Here is a 19,448-nt window from a genome sequence, read left to right on the forward strand (position 1 = left end):
GGAGTGCCAACTGCTAGGTGGTATTTTCTTCCTGGGAAAGACAGAAACAGAAAGACTGACCTACAGAGGGGAGGACAAGCAGAGGAGTTCAATTTCCCAGGCTCAAGGGGAATGGGGTCCATGTAGGTTAGGCCTCTTTGCAAGATCCCTCTTGGCTGAATCCATCTTGAGGGCCTCCATTTTCCAGCAGAGATAACTAATAAAGGGGCAGGCAGCCCAGACAAAGGCTCAAGATAAGTGACAACTGATAGAAAGCTGTAACATAAACGATAAGGAGGCTACCTTAGAATAACAACACTCAGGGTATGTTTCGAGAGAATGGACACATGTTTTGGTGTATGCACCTCCACAACTTCGCCCCATTTGAACGCATTACTAAAATGGCACTAGGAAAAGGATGCAGTTGATTGAAAGACTGCTAGATTCGTGGGAGCATGAACGTTTGTTAAGTTGTCCCTGCAAAAGTCAGCTGCAGCACAAGCAGCCAATGTGGACCCTGGGCAGTGGTTCAATGTGCAATACTGCCACCTTTAGGCCAGTAGTAATGCTTCCTCTAGCAGCAGCACTACCACAATCCCTCCCCACCAGTTGCCTATTCCTTCTCCTCTCCCCCACAGAGCAGAGGAGAGAAACCCTGTGAGGGAGGTGAGGCTGAGAGAGCCCGGAGATTACTGAAGAAGAAGAAGAGTTGGTTCTTATATGCCACTTTTCTCTAACAGAAGGAGTCTCAAAGCAGCTTACAATCACCTTCCCGTCCTCTCCCCACAACAGACACCCTGTGAGGGAGGTGAGGCTGAGAGAGCCCTGAGATTACTGAAGATGAGTTGGTTCTTATGTGCCCAAGGTCACCCAGCTGGCTGCATGTGGAGGAGGAGCGGGGAATCAAACCCAGCTTGACAGATTAGAAGTCAGCACTCCTGACCACTACACCAAGCTGGCTCTTAAGCATCTTTTACAGTGATATTATTGAGCCAATGGCAGTTCACATGTGAACCTTTCTCACAAGGACTATTGGAGCAGCCCAAGGACTCAGAGAAGGCCTGACCAATGCATTTCTAGTCCATCAGATGTTTCAATAGCCCTGTAGATCCAAGATCACCCTCCATTGGGGAAAAGACATCACCACAATCTTCCAGCTGCCCACTAACAGCTTCCTGTTGTTTTGACGACATATATCTTTTTTTTCCTGACTCCAGGGCTGTCGAGAGGGAGTCGTAGTTCTATTGCAGCAGTTAGGCAAAGAAGTAGGAAAAGAAAGAGATTAGCAAGAAGAGGAAAACCCCTGAAAATAGCATGCAGTCTGTCTAAAAGTGGGTAAACAAAGAGACATCCACAAACAAGAGGAAGGAGACAGGAAACTGACCAATCAGTTTTGAGTATTGTGCTGTGTATAGGGAGATAACTGCATAGTCCTTCACTTTCAGAAATGGCTTCAATAACTGGGATTGAAGGGGATTTAAAAACTGAGGTAGAAGGATTTGGAAAGAGGCTATGGCACAGGTGCTTAACTCTTTCTGCCTGTACCATCTCCCAATAACTGATGCTCCTGGTAAAGAAAAAGGGTAGGTATTGGTAGCCATCCTTTTTCCTACCAGGACGAATAAAGGATATTTCACAATGTTTGTTTTGTCCTTAAATATAGTTTCACCAGGAAAAGTCCTTGGGAGAGTCCAACCAAACATTTATCTTAAGAAGTGACAGAATGACAGCGAGATACACCCAGTATTGAATCAGCCAGAACATACACTAATAACATACACTAATAAAAAATGGGTTATCTGAACCGTGACAAGCCATTCATCTGCTTTAGGTTATTGTCTCATCCCATCCAAAGGAATCTACGCAAAGTATTATTATTATTATTATTATTATTATTATTATTATTATTATTATTAAACTTTTATACCACCGTTCCCTTAAGCTCACGGCAGTTTACAAGATAAAAATTACCATAATTAAAACCATTAAAACCAATCCACACTATCAATGTTATCAATGCTGGCAACAGGCAAGCACTAACTAACCCCACTAACCCCTCCCCCAAACCGCCCCACATTAGCCGAGGGACCTCAGGTTGCTAATATGGGAGTGAGGCAATCAGATCATTCAGATGAATCCAGGGAGCCCAGATCTAATGTCGGGACCACCCGCCCTGGCCTCAACCATATGCCTGGCGGAAGAGCTCTGTCTTGCAGGCCCTGCGGAAAGCTGTTAACTCCGACAGGGCCCTTAGCTCTTCCGGGAGCTCATTCCATCAGGTTGGAGCCAGGGCCGAAAAAGCCCTGGCCCAGGTCGAGGCCAGGTGAACATCCCGAGGGCCCGGAACCACCAGTAGGTTTGTACCCGCAGAGCGAAGGGCCCTGCGGGGGGCATAAGCAACCAAGTTGTCCCGTAGGTAGGCAGAACCCAGACCGCATGTAGCCTTAAAGGTTAAAACCAAAACCTTGAACTTGATCCAGAAACAAATTGGCAACCAGTGCAGATGTTGGAGTACCGGCTGAATGTGGGCCCTCCAAGATGTTCTAGTGAGGACCCTAGCAGCCGCATTCTGTACCAATTGTAACTTCCGGGTCAAAGACAAGGGCAGGCCCGCGTAGACCGAGTTACAGTAGTCTAGCCTGGAGGTGACCGTGGCTAAGTGATCTGAGGACAGGTAGGGCACCCAATGTGGAGGAGTAAAGAATCAAACCTGGTACTCCAGATTAGAGCATGCCGCTCTTAAGCACTACGTCACGCTGCTTCTTCTTTTCAGTCTACCCGGTTGGTACAATTTTTATTAAAATCTAGATTCTGCACAGTAAGGTGTGAACATTTCCTGCCTTGCTCTCAGATTCCGTATAACCCAGGCAACATTAGGGGAAGGCCTTGGCTGCTATGCCCTTTTGGTTGGCCCTCCAGCTGGTTCACTGCTATGTAAGACAGGATGCTGGCCAAGATGGACCATTAATATAACCCAGCAGAGCTCTTCTTATGTTTTTATAAAGTTCCATGCAGAAAATTAATACCCCCCACCTCGCAAATGGTACACCTTTAAACCATCCGTTCAGTTCTTGGAATTACAGTCACCAGCTTTCATTCACCTGCTGCTGTCCTATGCCCCAGACCTTCGCGGTTGAAAATGCCAAGATGAGAAAATGTCTCCTGCTGTTCCCAGCATATTTCTGTTGCACCTCACCTCTGAGGAACTCAAGATAGCATAAGAGATTCTTTCTCCACGCCCACCCCTCAGTTCTAGCAGTCCTGCAAGGGAACATAAAGGGAGAGTTAGTTCTTGAGTCAGCAAGCGGTATTGCGACATTTGAATTCTGAGCACATCAATTACAGTTGCCAACTCTGGGTTGAGAAATACATGGAGTTTGTGAGGGGTGGAGCCGATGGAAGGCAGAATTTGGGAAGGGCGGGGATCTCAGCAGGATAGAATGTCATAGAATCAGCCATCTTCTCCATGACAACTGATCTATGTCACCTGGAGATCTCTTGCGGAAGTTCTCCAGGTACTGGAGACCGGTAGGGCTGAAGACCAGCAGTCCTACCCATCAACCCTTCTCACCAGTCTAACCACTACACATTCTCACCACACCCAGTACACAGTCCACACCATTATACAACCCTAGCTGGCAGCCTTGTTTGGTATTACATATAACTGGAGAGGGATAAAATCTTTATCTACATACAGCTAGGTGTTGTGGTTAAGAGTGGCAACTTCTAAAGAAGAAGAGATATTACTGAAGAAGAAGAGTTGGTTCTCATATTCCACTTTTCTCTACCTGAAGGAGTCTCAAAGTGGCTTGCATTCGCCTTCCCTTTCCTGTCCCCACAACAGGTCACCCAGCTGGCTGCATGTTGGGGAGGAGCAGGGAATCAAACCCGACTCACCAGATTAGAAGTCCTCACTCCTAACCACTACACAAGCTGGGTTTCATTTCCCACTCCTCCACATGCAGCAAGCTGGGTGACCCTGGACCAGACACAGTCCTGATAGAGCTATTCTGACCAAGCAGTAATATCAGAGCTCTTTCAGCCCCACCTCCCTTACAAGGTGTCTGTTGTGGGGAGAGGTAGAGAAGGTGATTGCAAGCCACTCTGAGACTCCTTCTGGTAGAGAAAAGCAGCATATAAAAAACAACTCTTCTTCTTATCGGCATTCTCTGAAATAATGGCCTAAAGTTTCTAGGAAAGGGTATAATCCTCCCCCATTAATTGTTAATTGGTCCCACTAGTTAATATAAAGGCATGAAAAACAAAGTCTTTAAAATGCTTGGAGATATGATCTCAAGAGAAGCTTCTCAAGAAATTAATGGGCTACGGGATTCTCTTAGGGCAGATGCTATTCTGCAAGCACACTAATTATCCCCAAAAGCAGTGGGTTCAACCTCCAAGCTTTACTGTATGCTTTTCCCAGTTCCTGGAAGCATCTTACACAATAATGTGCACTTCCTTACAATTTGCCTGTACAGGAAAACACATGAAACAGATTCAGACAGGCGCTGACACAAATGGCTTCCAGCCTGGCCATGGAATGGAAACTGAAGTCGCTCTGATGGATGACTTTGGGAGGAAGCTAGGTCAAGGCGGATCAGCACTGCTCATGATGTTAGATCTCATGGCAACGTTCAGTGTTGTAGACCAGGGGTAGTCAACCTGTGGTCCTCCAGATGTCCGTGGACTACAATTCCCATGAGCCCCTGCCAGTGTTTGCTGACAGGGGCTCATGGGGATTGTAGTCCATGAACATCTGGAGGACCACAGGTTGACTACCCCTGTTGTAGACCATGAGCTTTTAAGCTCATCACCACATTGATGCTGGGATACAGGGGACAGCACTACAGTATCCTTTCTCCAGGGTTGAGGACAGAGGTTTGTGGTTAGAGAGGACCAATCCCATTGCTGGAGGTTCTAATGTGGAGTTCCAGAGGGGGACGGGCCTTACCCTGACATTATTTAACAACCTTGTGGGCCCTCTTGGCCAGCTGGTCCAAGGGCTTGGGCATCACCAATAGGTAGACAACACCTAGCTCTACCTCCTGATGAATAGCTGGCCAAAATCCATCCAAAAACAACTTGCCAAATGTTTGGAAGCTGTGGTTGAGAGGTTAAAGCAGATTCATCTGAAGATGAACAAAAAAATTATCTTGCAAAAACTGGGGGTGAGGGCAAGCAAGATTCCATTTCTGTTCCATTTCTTGACAAATACATCAGGGGTGAATCTGCACTGGGCTTTTTATCCCCAATGACCCCGAATTAAATAAAGTCATCTACACATTATTCGATTTCCATTTTGATATTTAGTACTTTCAGTGATTAATCCGTGGTGATACTAGCTTTCCCCTGTGATATCCAGGAGTGGATATAACTCATTACATTTGAGGAAACCACTCTGAGAGCCCCAGTATTAGGTGTAGACATTCTTTGTTTTGCCAGATTAACTTCCTCCCCCATGCCTCCAATGCTGACATAGTGAAGCAATCTGTCACTGATTGGTCAGGGTGTCAGTTCAAAGACTGCCTGGTTCCTAGTTGCCATTCCCTAGCAAGACTTATTTTTGCCCTCTTTTTGGGATCTGTTTTAAAGTGACTGCGCTCCAAAAGCCCACACTTCTCTGAGCAGAGATTTGCCTCTTGGATTTACTTTTCCCTCCTCATTCTCTATGAGGCTACTGCCTCCCCTCCCCACTCCTGCAGGGAAAGATAAAGCAGCCCTCCTCTGGCTTGCTCTGGCTATAAATTCAGGAGTCAAAAGGCAGGAAATAAATCACTCTCCAGCCTTGTCCTTTAATGCAGACTGGAGCTTCACCCAATTGCCCCCCCCACACACACACACACACAATCAAGCAGGAAGGAGACTGAAAATTGGGACAATGCAAATGCAGAAGGGTAATGTGTTTAAAATCAGGAAAAAGGAAGGCTGTAGATATCTGTTTCAAATCAACCAGAATTCGGCAAGATTTACAGTGGAAAAAAATATGAGTGCAGACTAGCCCCAGGACTACCAACCAATCAATGCTCTGGACTGTACACAAATCACATGTCTCATCCAGAACAATGTTCATATTGCTCATAAGGGATAAAATAGGAATTACCTTTCAATCACTGAGTAATGTCTCTGCCCTTCTCAAGTGTACAGTTATTTAAGCACAAAAATAAGCAACCTCTTATCCTCCACCTGCTTTTCTCTGCTCCTTCTCCCAAGATCTTAAGGTAAACAAGTGACAGGGAGGAGCCGTAACTCAGCAGTACATTATGTGCTTTGCGTATAGATGGTCCAGGTAGAAGGTCGGACTCAGTATCTGTAAAAGTGTAGCAGCACATAGACTCTGCAGGAACCAGAGAGCAGCTTTTACTTAGACAATACTGAGCCAGACGGACTTCTGATACAACTCTGTAGAAATTAAGAATGTTCCACAAACATCTTCTAGGAAAACCCTGAGATATTAATTTATTCATAGAATCATAGAGTTGGAAGGGATCTCTTGGGTCATCTAGTCCAACCCCCTGCACTATGCAGGACACTCACACCCCTATCGCTCATCCAATGTAACCTGCTACCTCCTTGAACCTTCACAGAATCTGCCTCTCCATCAGATGGCTATCCAGCCTTTGTTTTAAAATTCAAAAGAAAGACACAAGGCAAAAAAAAACCCCAGTAAGGTCCCATTTTATTATATTCCTAAGAATTAGCAGATGTTTTTCTCCCAAAGTTTTTCGAGCGATGCAAGATTTTTTTGCAACTCAAATCCTCTCGTAGTTCACAGTAGATAGAAAGCTATGGGTTTTTGTGTGTTGCAAGAAGAAGTTATTCCTTTTGAAGTGAGGCATTTCTCAGCATCCTTAGGAGCAGCGTCAGGATTGCACTGTTGTGAGTTCTCTCTCTTTTTTCTTCTTCAGGCTGGCTCATCTCCCCCACCCCTCATTTCCCCTCTATAGATCTTACAGGTGCCAACCCCAAGGAGAATGGAGGGGACGTGGGTCTAATGGCGGCGACGGCCTGTCACTTTGCGGATGGTGCGGACCAACTCCACGGCATCCTTCTTGCGCATCACCCGCTTTAGGGCGTTCTGCAGTTCCTTGGAGCCGACGGTGTTACTGCGCTTGAATTTCTTGCTACGCTGGGCCTGCTCGGAAAGGTTGTTGTAGAACCTTCGGATGAAGGAGATCATCTTCCCCTTGGCCTTGGTTGATATGGGCACCTTGTCCCGGTTCAGCCGACGCAGGACTTTAGATACGAGCTCATCAAATGGACGCTTCAGATTAGGCTTTGGGGTCTGTTTCCCTTGTTTCAGCTGTGGCTTTTTTAGCTTCGGCAGGAGTTTCCTAGATTGAGTCTTCTTGCCTGAAGTTTGCTTCCTTCGCTTTGGAAGCTGGGTCTTTCTCTTTGTTCTCTGAGCACTAGCCATTGTCCATAAATGTCTCGAAGACCGTTCAGCTCTCTTTGCCACCTGAAAACACCACAGTTGTTCTGAGCAATATCATATAGTCACCGAGGGTCAGGTGAGGTATCAGCTCTTCACCCGGATGGTGGTCTCACTGCATCGAGGGCCCCCAGCTGTGATGCAAGATGGGTATCCAATCAGATTCTGACAGCTCACAATGCTCATCTCTCCTCTTTCCCTCTCTCCCGTTGGCTAACAAAGGAGACTGTGACACATCTGTCACTCATTGGTTTGGGAGTAGGCTCAAGCCCACATTTGCTCTGAAGTAGTCTTATTTTGGTGCTCAATAACTGATTATTACCGAGCAGAAGTTTTCTGATCAAAGGCTTTGGTCCACAGCTAGACTTGATTCCACTCATACCTTATAGACTAACAAGATTTTCAAATAAGTTTTCCCGTGTCACATGAACATTTGTATCCCGAAAAGATTGTTGGTCTCTAAGGTGCTACTGAACCCAATTCTAGCTATTCTACTGCAGATCAACATGACTTTCCTCTGAAATGATTCTAGTTTACTTTACTCCATTGGCATCCTTTGAATGTCTTTAGACAGTCTACTCCATTTATCTGCCATTTTTCTCAAAGGATTTTTTGTTGATTGGAGTGTGAGACTAGGAAAACCAAGAGTCAAGTTTCCATTCTGCCACGAAACCTTGCTGGGTAAACTCACCCTCCATAATTCTGCTTCAGCCTTGCCTACCTCACAGGGTTATTGTTGGGAGAACAAAATGGAAGAAGAGACTGTGGCTGTGCCCAGGCCTTAAATGGAGTAGGAGGAGAACAAAGGCTGTTAATGCAGCCATGTTAAAACTGTTAATGCAGCTATTATTAGACCGCTAGTGGGCTCCTTCCATATTTTCCCATGCCAGCATGTATCAATGACCTCCTTATCTGTTGAGACTTTTGGATTAGACTTAACCCCTAAGTTCCTCCAGAAAAAAGCTGCAGAGCATTTGCATTTATTGGCTACCTTTTGTGGATTAGACACAGATCCAGACTCACCGCACTTTGAGGTTTAAAAGTAATAATATTTACTAGAAAGATTATACTTGAATATATACCCCATTCATCTGCTTCAGTCTCCTTACTGAAGCAGTGCAACAAAGATCTAGGAAACAGTTACAAAGAATACTGATTCAGGAACTCTGGATTCACCTGTGACTTCCCGAGTGCCTCTCATGAGGGCCCAAATAGCTACCCCAGATTCCAAAGAGAATCATTATGCGTTGCTACTTGTACATGGTCTGAAGCAGTGGTCCCCAACCGTTTTATCACCGGAGACCGTTCAATGCTTGACAATTTTACTGAGGCCCGGAGGGGTAGTCTTTTGCCGAGGGAGGCCACCGCTGCCTGAGCCCTGCTCCACTTGCTTTCCCGCCAGTGCCCCTGACTTCCCACTGCCCACTGGGGGGCGCTGCCAGCAGCAGCTGCGCAGTGCCATACCAAGGGGGGGCCCCAGCCATGGTGGCCGCTGGAGAGCACCAAAGGTGAGCTGGCGGCATAGTGGCAGGGCAGCCCCCAACGCAGCAGCTGGGGAGGAGGACGAGGAGGAGCCGCAGCCCGGTATCAACTGATCCACAGACTGGTACCGGTCTCCGGCCTGGGAGGTAGGGACCACTGTCTGAGGAACCAAAAAGTGCCTGTTGTTACAGTTACATCCTTAACTGGTTACCACCCCATACATCCCTTAAAATTAGGTTCTTCCTTTTACATGGATCCACACAGGGCTACAGTGTAACTTTTACTAATTGGATAAATGCATGTGAGCATTCGTAAGCTTGCCATTTTAAAAAGGAAATCATAAAACCACTCCCTCCCAACACACATATGAATAGGAAAACCAAGACCAAAAAGTAAATGGTTCCCTCCTGTGGTTTCTCTTCAGAAATGCAGGAATGGCTTAAAAAAGATAATGAATGCTCCAAATAAGAAGACTGGTTAACACTCTACACACTGCAGCTTCAGTTGAAAGGTGGCTGGTCAGGACAGTACAGGTGTGTATGAGGACAACCCTCTGAGACAGGCAGGAAGAGTCAACACAGGCTTGAAGGAGAAGACAGCAAGATGTACCACTTATGGATAAATATATAATTGTGCATAGTGCATCATCGTTAGGGACTTAGAGTGTAGACAGAACAGCACAAAGAGGCACTTATGAGTTTAATGCACACGCACCCTGAATTTATGCACACACACTCCAAAAATTTAACTGTCTGAGAAATGCAGGGCAAAACATGGAATATACACAGAAATAACACATCTTTTGGAAACAGTTACGAGCCTCACCCCCTTTCCATCCTGCAACATGCAAGCCCGAGCCAGCTGCACCACACAGAGTGACATTCTGTACACACAGTTGAGGAGCGCCATCAGGGATAGAGCACCTCTGGAGTCACATTGAGGCATTTCAGTCAACCAGCCAGCCAGCAGAGTGGCGCAGCGGAAGCGTGCTGGGCCCATAACCCAGAGGTCGATGGATCGAAACCATCCTCTGCTAGCAGCTGGGTTTTTTGCTTTGCTGTCCTTGCTATTTTTCCTCCCCGCCTTCCCATCCTAGGCTTTCCTTAAGGCACACAGGCAGTTTAGACCACCCAATAGCTGAGTGATAGACAGCTGGGGGATATAAATTGAATAATAAATAAAAGAGAGTAGTTATAGGAAACTTGAAGGCAGTGGGTAAAGACTGATGGGCTAAGGCAAGGAAGCCTCCGTTTGAAGACCTAAGCAAGGCAGTTAATGATAGGTATAGGATTCATCTGTGTCTGTGCTGACTCAGCTTCAGTGAGGGCAAACTCTCCTGGCTCATTGCCAACACAACATGAGAACACTGCATGATCACCTCCTGATGTTTAACCTTCAAACATAAGGCAATAGGGACTTATGGCTAACATGCTTACTATGAAAATCTAACCTTCAAACATTAGACAATAGGGTCTTGTGGTTGACAATGTATCATTGACGATGTATCATCATACAGCTGCACAAAGAAGCATCCTTGTGTAACTATGAGCATGCACAGTGGTAAATGTTATGTTTCAATAAAACTGGCCTCCCAAAGAGATCGGAAGGAGGAATCGGAGTTGGCTGGACCAACCCTTTGTATGTGTGTATCATTTCAACAGATTGGCTATTTTGGAGGCCATTAATTCATAGGGTCACCCTAAGTCAGAAGTGACTTGAAAGCATTTAACACACACACACATACAATGAGTTCCAATCAGAATACAAAAGAGCTAATATAAAGTAATACAAAGGGGAAGGGGAGAGAATGGGAGAAATGCCAACTCATCCAGGACCAGTTTACCCATGTAGCACTTATAGCACATGCTACGGACCACGCACTTCCAGGGGTCCTGCACGGTGCCTTCCTCCCATGGATCAGAGTCATAGCTTCTCTCCTCCCCCCTTTTCCTTCTTTAAGGACACTTGGAGTGACACCCCTTTCCACTATGAGTGGGAGTCCCTCTACCCCCAGTCTGGCTGCTCAGGCCACAATTGCATTCTGCTAGGGCCCCGCAAATCCTTAAACCACTCCTGGGACCATCGTCACTGTATGGACCACTGGTGTGCTGGAAGGGGACAGGGAGGACACATTTATGGAACCTTTAAAGGCTAGTTATATTTCAAAATCTTTCATCAAATTATAAATATTAAAACCAAAGCACAATCTTGATGCATTTGGCTTCCTATACGGGGCAAACATCCATAGCCCGTGGTCCTCCAAATCCTGGTAAGCTAGGCAGACTTGGCTTATAGAAGAAATTATACTACTAACATGAGCCATCTCCGAGGTCCTAATTGGCAACCAAAAGAGACACATAACCTGTGTAAGAATTTCTACATTTTGTTGTTCAATGCTTTGGTCAGGCATGTTGTCATTTTAACAAAAACATGGTATGATATGTGTTGAAGCAGGCTAATAGCCGACATATAGAAAGACCCTGCAAGAAATGGAAAGCAGTTTTTAATTAGAAGCTAGATGGACCACTGAAACACCTGTGTATGAGTTCAGAATGTTCCATAAGCATCCTCTATAGCATGGGTAGTCAACCTGTGGTCCTCCAAATATCCATGGACTACAATGGGAATTATAGCCCATGAACATCTGGAGGACCACAGGTGGACTACCCCTGCTCTAGAGCAGTGGTTCTCAACCTGGGGGTTGGGAGCTTTTTGGGGATTGAATGACCTTTTCACAGGGCAAGCAGCTTGGACGGGGTAGATAAAGATAGAGCATTTGTCTGTCTGGAGCAGCGGAAAAGAGCAAGATCGGCATGGTGGGACAAGAGGCAGAACTGAACTGAGAAACTCCAGGAAAAAAACAATTTATATACAATCATGAACAATGGATCTTGGTCAGTTTTGACCAAGAACCCTTGGTCAGTTTGTGAAAGAACCCTTGCATAATGTTATGGTTGGGGGTCACCACAACATGAGGAACTGTATTAAAGGGTCGCGGCATTAGGGAGGTTGGGAACCACTGTTCTAGAGAAACACTGAGATATTAATGTATTCAAAAAGAAAGGAAGCCACAACAAAGCAAAAAAAAAATCCAGTAAGATCCCATTTTATTATATTCCTAAGAATTAGCAGATGTTTTTCTCCCAATGTTTTTCCATTGATGCAAAATGCGTCGGCAAGTAACGTTCCTTCCTGGTTCACCACAGATGGAAAGTGGAGGGTTACATGAAAAATGCATTCCTTTTCAAGTGGGACATTTCTCAGCATCCTTAGGGGCAGCATTTAGGATTGTACTTCTGCAGGAAATTGTGGCTTCTCTCTCTCTCTCTCTCTCTTCAGGCTGGCTCATTCCCCCCCCCCATTTCCCCTCTACAGATCTTACATGTGCCAACCCCAAGGAGAATGGAGGGGACGTTGGTCTAATGGCGACGACGGCCTGTCACTTTGCGGATGGTGCGGATCAGCTCTGTGGCCTCATTCTTGCGCATCACTCGTTTTAGGGCGTTCTGCAGTTCCTTGGAGCCAACGGTGCTACTGCGCTTGAATTTCTTGCTGCGTTTGGCCTGCTCAGACAGGTTGTTGTAGAACCTTCGGATGAAGGAGATTATCTTCCCTTTGGCCTTCGTTGATATGGAGACTTTGTCCCGGTTCAGCTGACGGAGGACTTTAGATACGAATTCATTGTAGGAACGCTTCAGATTTGACTTTGGGGGCTCGGGGTGCTTCCTTTGTTTTAGTTGTGGCTTCTTCGGCTTCGGAAGCAGCTTTCTACGCTGAGTCTTCTTGCTTGCAGTCTGCTTCCTCCTCTTTGGAAGCTGGGTCTTTCTCTTAACTTTGTGGGCACCAGCCATTGTCCTAAATCTCTTGAAGTCCGTTCAGCCCTCTTTGCCACCTGAAAACACCGCAGCTGGTCTGAGCAATATATAGCAGCTGAGGGTCAGATGAGGGATCAGCTCTTCACCTGACTGATGGTCTGGCTGTATCAAGAGCCCCAACTGTGAGGCAAGATGGGTATCCAATCAGACTCTGACAGCTCACAATGCTCATCTCTCCTCTTTCCCTCTCACCTGTTTGCTAACAAAGGAAGCTGTGACACATCTGTCCCTCATTGGTTTGGGAGTAGGTTCAAGTCCACATGTGGACTGATGTCATTTTATTTTGGTGCTCAATAGCTGATTATTATCAAGCAGCTGTTTTCTGATCATAAAAGGCCCTGGTTAACAGATTCCAGTCACACTGTACAGACTAGCAAGATTTCCAAATAAACTTTTGCGTGTCAAAGTTCCCTTTGTCCGGGTTCTGACGGTTGAACGCTTATACGTCAAAAACCCTTGTTGGTCTGAATTGTTACTGAACCCAGTTCTAGCTTTTCCACTGCAGACTGGTATGTCGTTAGGCTATCTGCTCAACAAAACCAACATCTTTTTCATACTGGTTAGAATGTCAGACTGGGAAACCAAGGGTCAGATTTCCACTGGCATGGAAACTTGCTGGGTGACCCACCATCATTCTGTCTCGGCCTTGCCTACCTCACAGGGTTACTGTTGGTAGGATACAATGCAGAAAGAGATAACAAAATTATAACACCTGTCAGTGTGCATAGACTTAAATGGAGCAGGATTCGGTGAGCTGTTAATTCAGTCACTGCTAGACATCTAGTGAACTCCCCCCATATTCTCCCATTCCTGTACTATGCCTTGAGAAGATAAGATCCAAGGGGCCTCCACGTTCATCTAGAAAGACTCAGAATGCTGTGTGTGAATGTGCCCAACGGTGGTTTTCAAAACTCACGTGAATGTTGTTCAGTTTGTAAATTGTGTTTTTCTTGGTTAGATTTGAATTTTCTACACTACATCTGAAGAAGTGGGCTTTATGCGGATTATTTTGGTCAAGTGGATATAAATACAGATTTTCGTCACTTGCCCTACCTATGGCTGGCAGGTCCACTCAAGCAGCCAGCAGAGGATGGGCAAGAACGTACCAAGGGCAGGAAGGATCCAGAGGGAAGGAGCCTGAAAAAAAGCAGCATTTCTGCATCACCTGGAAATGATGTGAGGACGTAGGTTTTGTTGTGGAGGGAGACGTTAGCTTCTTACCAGAGAGTTTTGCCCAAAAACTAGAACCCCCCCCCCGCATGTGACCAAGATCCCTACTGCATTACTGCGTATAAAAATGTCGCTTTTCCAGGCTTCTTTCCCATGGACCAGGAACTCCCAACCAGGAGTCTGCAGACCCCCAGAGGTCCGCCAGTACTCCAGAGGGGGTCTGTGGCCTTTCCCTGCTGCCTTAATGGACTTGGCCACAAGCTAGGGAACTGGCTGCCTCTGCCCAGGGGGCTCAGTGGGTAGGCCATGGGCGTAAAAATCAGGATTGTGGCATGGTATGTGTGGTCCAGGTTGTCTTCTCAGCACCTGCCCTTCTTTCTGACCTACAAGATGCAGAGCCACCATAGAAGTCAAGGTGGGGGGAGGGAGTGAAAGGAGGACGAAGGGTACTGGTGGTTATTATGTCACTTCCAGGGGCACGGCAGAGAGGCGTGGCCAGCTGACATCACTTCTGGGGGTCCTCAAAGTCTGAAAATTAATTTCAGGGGCTCCTCCATGGCCAAAAGGTTGAAAGAGGCTGCTCTGGTCCCTCTCCAATCCTGGTCTTTCCAGATTGTGGGGTTTTGTTTTGTTTTGTTGAGGTTTCTTGCCTGTTTATTTGGGGGGGCTTCTCCTTAAGCAGAGGGAGAGCTGCCAAACCAGGGGACCCCAGGCCCAATGTGATCATAGCAACCTGAACTGTACTAGCCTTTTCAGTTCCTAGAAAATGTACACAGCATGTGGTATACCATGAGCCTTTACAAAGGCCATTGGAGGACTACAGATTTAGGTGGTCTTCTAAAGATACCCATAAGAAATGCATGCAAATTCAAGCTTTTTAAAAATTCCATACCTATAGATTTTTTTTAACTGTTAAAAAAACCCACAAAAATAAGAAAAATACGGCCAAAAAAGTAAATGGCTCCCTCCTGTGGTTTCCCTTCAGAAAGGCAAGAACAGCTAAGAAGAAAAGAAAACTCCAAGGACGACAATCGGTTAACGCTCTACACACTGCGGCTTCAGTACAGGTGTGTATATGAGGACAAGCCTCTATGAGACAGGGAGGAAGAGTCAGTATAAGAGTAAAGGGGAAGACAGCAAGATGTACCCGTTATGGATAAACAAATATATAATTGTGCACAGTATATCACCCAGTGACAGAACAGCAAAAAGAGTTTAATGGGAAATCATTTATGCACACCCTCTGTTACCAATGCAACTATACCTCTGAATTGTAATCAGTGCTACCAGACCCTGGATTATAACCAGTGACAACCAGACCTACCTGGTACCCCCACACACACACAATTCAACATGCAGATCTCAGAAGAAACGTCTTACCTTTGGGATCCCCTTCCTGTCCACCCAACCTAATGCCAGCTTGCCAAGAGCCTTATTGCTCTCTATAGTCACCCAGATCAAGCCAGGTCCCAAATTTCCCAGATCATTTCATTTGATCCTGGACATCCTGGATCAATCAATCTTTTGGGCCTACATCAAAAGGAAGCATCTTTTTGTCCCCTTTTGTACCCTTTTGTCCCAAGCCCACTTTTGCCTAAGTGACCTTTACCACGTATCTGGCTAAGGAAAGGGTATAAAAAAACCTTCCTTGAAGTCCCCAGGGTGCTCACTCCCCTCTGGCGACTCCCGACTTGGATGCTGGTTTCATTTGTGTTGCTGACCCCCTCCCTCAGCACACCCAAACTTCTCCATCTGAGCAAGATAGGTAATCGTATGAACCTTGCTGCCCTCTTCCCCATAACTTAGCCATTTCCTATCTTATTGCTTAGTCTTATTCTGTAAATAAAGCTACAATATCTTATCTATATTTAAACAGTATCTGTTGTCTCCCATGGATTCCTGAAGGGATTAATTTACCTTGTAAAACTGTGCAAACAGATTTCGTTAATTATCCTCTTTTGCATAGCTAATTTCCCCAATTTTTGATCAAAACATTAAGGCAGTGGTCCCCAACCTGCCGCGAAGGCCAGGGCGCCGGGGCCGCGGTTCCCTCTCCCCGCCCCCCCCCCGCAGTAAAAAATTTCCCAGGCCGCAAGCTTGCGGCCCGGGAAGCTTCTTACTGCGGGAGGGGGGGAGGGAATCAGGCCCGCGTCGTGCATGCGCACATGCGCGCTGCGCAGCCAAAATTGCGCGTGCGCAGCACTTTCGTGCATGCGCACATGCGTGAAAGTGCCACGCATGCATGATTTCAGCCGCGCATGCGCGCTGCACGGGGGTGGCTATCGCCCTGCCGGTCCCCAGCCGAAAAAAGGTTGGGGACCACTGCATTAAGAGATAACTAAGCATTTCACTTAACAACACATGCACCCCAAAAATTTCACTGTTTGGAAGATGCAGGGCAAAACATGAAATATACGCAGAAAAAACACATCTTTTGGAAACATTTACAGACTTCATGCCTTTCCATCCTGCAACATCCCAGCTCTAACCGGCTGCACCACACAGAATAACATTCTGCACACACAGCTGAGGAGCACCACCAGGGACAGACCACCTCAGGAGCCACATTGAGGCATTTCAGTCAGCCAGCCAGCCTGCCAACAAGCAGAGTGGCGCAGCGGAAGCGTGCTGGGCCCATAACCCAGAGGTCGATGGATCGAAACCATCCTCTGCTAAGCAGCTGTGTTTTTGCTTTCCTAGCCGTGGAATTTTTCCTCCCTGCCTTTCCAACACGGTCTGTTAAAGTGGCAGCCTGGCATGATGCCTCTACACCACTGGGATAAGTGCTGGGGGTTTCTTCCCCTGAGATGCTTCCTTCCTGAAAATGGCATCAGGAATTACCAAGGACTATTTTCTGCATACTGAGGGAGCCCCAACACTAAGCCCATTTAAATCCCGCTGATTTTTAATGGAAGATTTTAACCCCCAAAATATTATAGCTGCATCCTGTTTTCCTGTCAGTGCACTTGTGGGAGTTTTCAGCATAAAACAATGACTTCCAATAATGATGTGAAAGGGGAGGAAGGAGATTGAAGAGGGGAAAAGGCCAGCTCAGGTACCATCTCATTCTATTGACTGGTGGAGTGACTTTTCCTTTGATCACTGGGGAAGCAGAAATATTATTTGGCAATTCATGAAAAGAGGAGGAAATGAATGGGGTGTAGGGGCATCAACCAAGGTTGCTGTTCTCACAGCTTGGGTTCATGTTCCGACTGCTGCATCTCTGCCTCCTTTTTGGCAACCACTGCAACCTCAGGAGGGGGGCTGAGAGCCACATCTGCCTTCCCAGGTTGTGGCAAAAGGGACCGACGAGGGTGGGATTCGAACCCACGCGTGCAGAGCACAATGGATTAGCAGTCCATCGCCTTAACCACTCGGCCACCTCGTCAAAGGGATAGCCGGTCCACAGACGTCCCTGGGTGGGCTCGAACCACCATCCTTCCGGTTAACAGCCGGACGCGCTGACCGATTGCGCCACAGAGACTTGCTTGCTCCAGTTGAGCTATGTTATATGTTCAGCTGGCTGAACAGCAGCTAGAGGACAAAGGGCAAAGACGGAAGCACAGGGTGCCGAAGGGGCAGTCTAACCCAAACTAAGTCATTTGACGTCCTGCTGATTTGTAACAGGAGATAGTTCAGTGTATTTTTAACTTGGTTCTATTCAGATTTAAACATTTCTGTATGCTGATTTTTTGGCCGTGTACTCGAGGCAGATTTCCATGCACAGTAATGAGGGAGACTACGACCAGGATGCTAGGGGTGTGCACACACAAAAAAGTCACACTCAGGTAGATTCAGTGAAAAAAAAAGAACTACCAACCATGATTCTTACCCTTTATGTGGAACATCTACATCAGGGGTGAGAATCATTGTCCCCTGCCCACTCCCCCCTCTCAGAGAAACACACCAAGACTCCCTCCTCCCACCCACTCCCCATTACGTTTCCTTCCTTACCTTTAGGCCTCCTGGGCACCACAGCTGGGTCAGCCTCCACGGGCAGCACCTCCACAGCTGGCCTGACCTCTGCGGGTGTCTCTGTGGCTTGGCTGGCCTGCACCACTACAGATGCCCCGGTCTCCTCAGCTGGGGCCCACACTGACACCCATTTGCCGCTGCTGCCTCCGCCAGTCTTCCAAGGCTGCTCCTGCTTTCTGGAGGGCTGGAATGGCCTTGGAAGTCTGGTGGTAGCGGCATCAGAGCAACGAGCCCCTCTCATTGCTCTGGTATCGCTGCCACTGCTGACGGTCTTCCGAGGCCACGCCTGCTCTCCAGAGGGTGAGAGCAGCTTCAGAAGACTGGCGCCAGTACGAGAGCAATGAGCAGGCCTCTGTGCTGGGCCTCGCTGCTTTGGTGCCACTGCCACGGGCAGTGCACGATTGGTTCACTCCCTAAGGTGGGGCAAGGGAATGTGGGAGAAAGCAAAGAGCACTCCGATGGCCAGCAGCAGGGCCATGGGGAGTTGTTGTGAGCCCTGGTCCTTTTAGTGAGGATTCCTCGGAGGAAAAACCTTGCCAGGAGCTCCGAGCTTCACCCAAGCCTCAGCTGGATGAAAATTTAGCCCAGCCAGATGTTCAACAGGCAGAGAGCTCTGACCAAGAGAAAAAGAATCTATCCAGTGGCTTAAGTCTCTTATATTATTTATTCACTTCGACTCTGCCAGAGTCGAAGTGAATAAATAATATAAGAGACTTAAGCCACTGGATAGATTCTTTTTCTCTTTGTCACTAATTTGGAATCGTCCATTTTTCGTGTAACAGAGAGCTCTGACCAGCAGGAGATAATGAAGCTGCAACAAAGCGATTTTGGCGCAAGTGTTGCAGGAGTGTTGCAGATTGCTCACGACGTCATGCGAAACGCAGTTTTAGTGGCAAAAATAAAATGTAAGACTAGTGCTATATTAAAGTTGTGCGGAATGGCCCCCTATATTAACTTGAGGCTAAGAATTTGGATTTTGGACACAACCTGTGACTTACTCCTTCTGCTGGACTGGCTCACTGGACTGAGTTAAGGCTTTCATTGCATTTTCTCTGTCCCTTGGCATTCTGTTTTTGATATACTGATTATCTCTGCCTCCCTTGCAGCTTGTTTGTGCTTGTTTCCAGCAGAGGGCTGAGACTAACACAGGAGGCAAAGGAAGCAGCTGGCTGCCCTCCCTTACCTGAGGGAGATGGAGAGTGAGGCTGAAAATGAAGCAACTTACCAGATGCAGGACCTTTCAGAGAGACTGGTACCTCTTCCACCTAACATGCAGCACAAAGAGGAAGAAGACAGAAGCCCCACAATTAGCCCTCATTGGAAGAGTGCTCTCTCCCTATTGGCAGCACACCCCCAGGAAGGGTCAATCAGGTAGGGAGTGCATTGTCTACATGCAATTTGAACTAATTGGCCCTCATTGGCAGATTGCAATTTGAACTGATTGGCCCTTACTGACAGAGTGCAATTTGAACTGATTGGCTTTCATTGGCAGAATGTTCTCTTCCTATTGGCTACCCACTCCCAAGGGAGGACCAATC

At 46.9% G+C, this 19,448-nt stretch overlaps 1 long non-coding RNA gene and 4 other non-coding genes across 5 annotated transcripts; 2 read left to right on the top strand and 3 right to left on the bottom strand.

Moving 5' to 3' along the window:
* Window positions 1-6,635: 6,635 nt before the first annotated feature.
* LOC143831639 (uncharacterized) lies at window positions 6,636-19,172 on the bottom strand. The gene is made up of 2 exons (XR_013228931.1): window positions 19,136-19,172; window positions 6,636-7,542 (listed from the first exon to the last, which is right to left on the bottom strand). It is a non-coding gene; the product is annotated as an uncharacterized LOC143831639 (long non-coding RNA).
* On the top strand, window positions 9,855-9,926 carry TRNAM-CAU (transfer RNA methionine (anticodon CAU)). Its single transcript has one exon. It is a non-coding gene; the product is annotated as a tRNA-Met (tRNA).
* TRNAM-CAU (transfer RNA methionine (anticodon CAU)) lies at window positions 16,539-16,610 on the top strand. The gene has a single exon. It is a non-coding gene; the product is annotated as a tRNA-Met (tRNA).
* On the bottom strand, window positions 17,242-17,323 carry TRNAS-GCU (transfer RNA serine (anticodon GCU)). The gene has a single exon. It is a non-coding gene; the product is annotated as a tRNA-Ser (tRNA).
* On the bottom strand, window positions 17,346-17,419 carry TRNAN-GUU (transfer RNA asparagine (anticodon GUU)). Its single transcript has one exon. It is a non-coding gene; the product is annotated as a tRNA-Asn (tRNA).
* Window positions 19,173-19,448: the final 276 nt, after the last annotated feature.

The sequence above is a fragment of the Paroedura picta genome, chromosome 3, assembly GCF_049243985.1.
Source record: "Paroedura picta isolate Pp20150507F chromosome 3, Ppicta_v3.0, whole genome shotgun sequence".
In the NCBI taxonomy this organism is placed as follows: Eukaryota; Metazoa; Chordata; class Lepidosauria; order Squamata; family Gekkonidae; genus Paroedura; species Paroedura picta.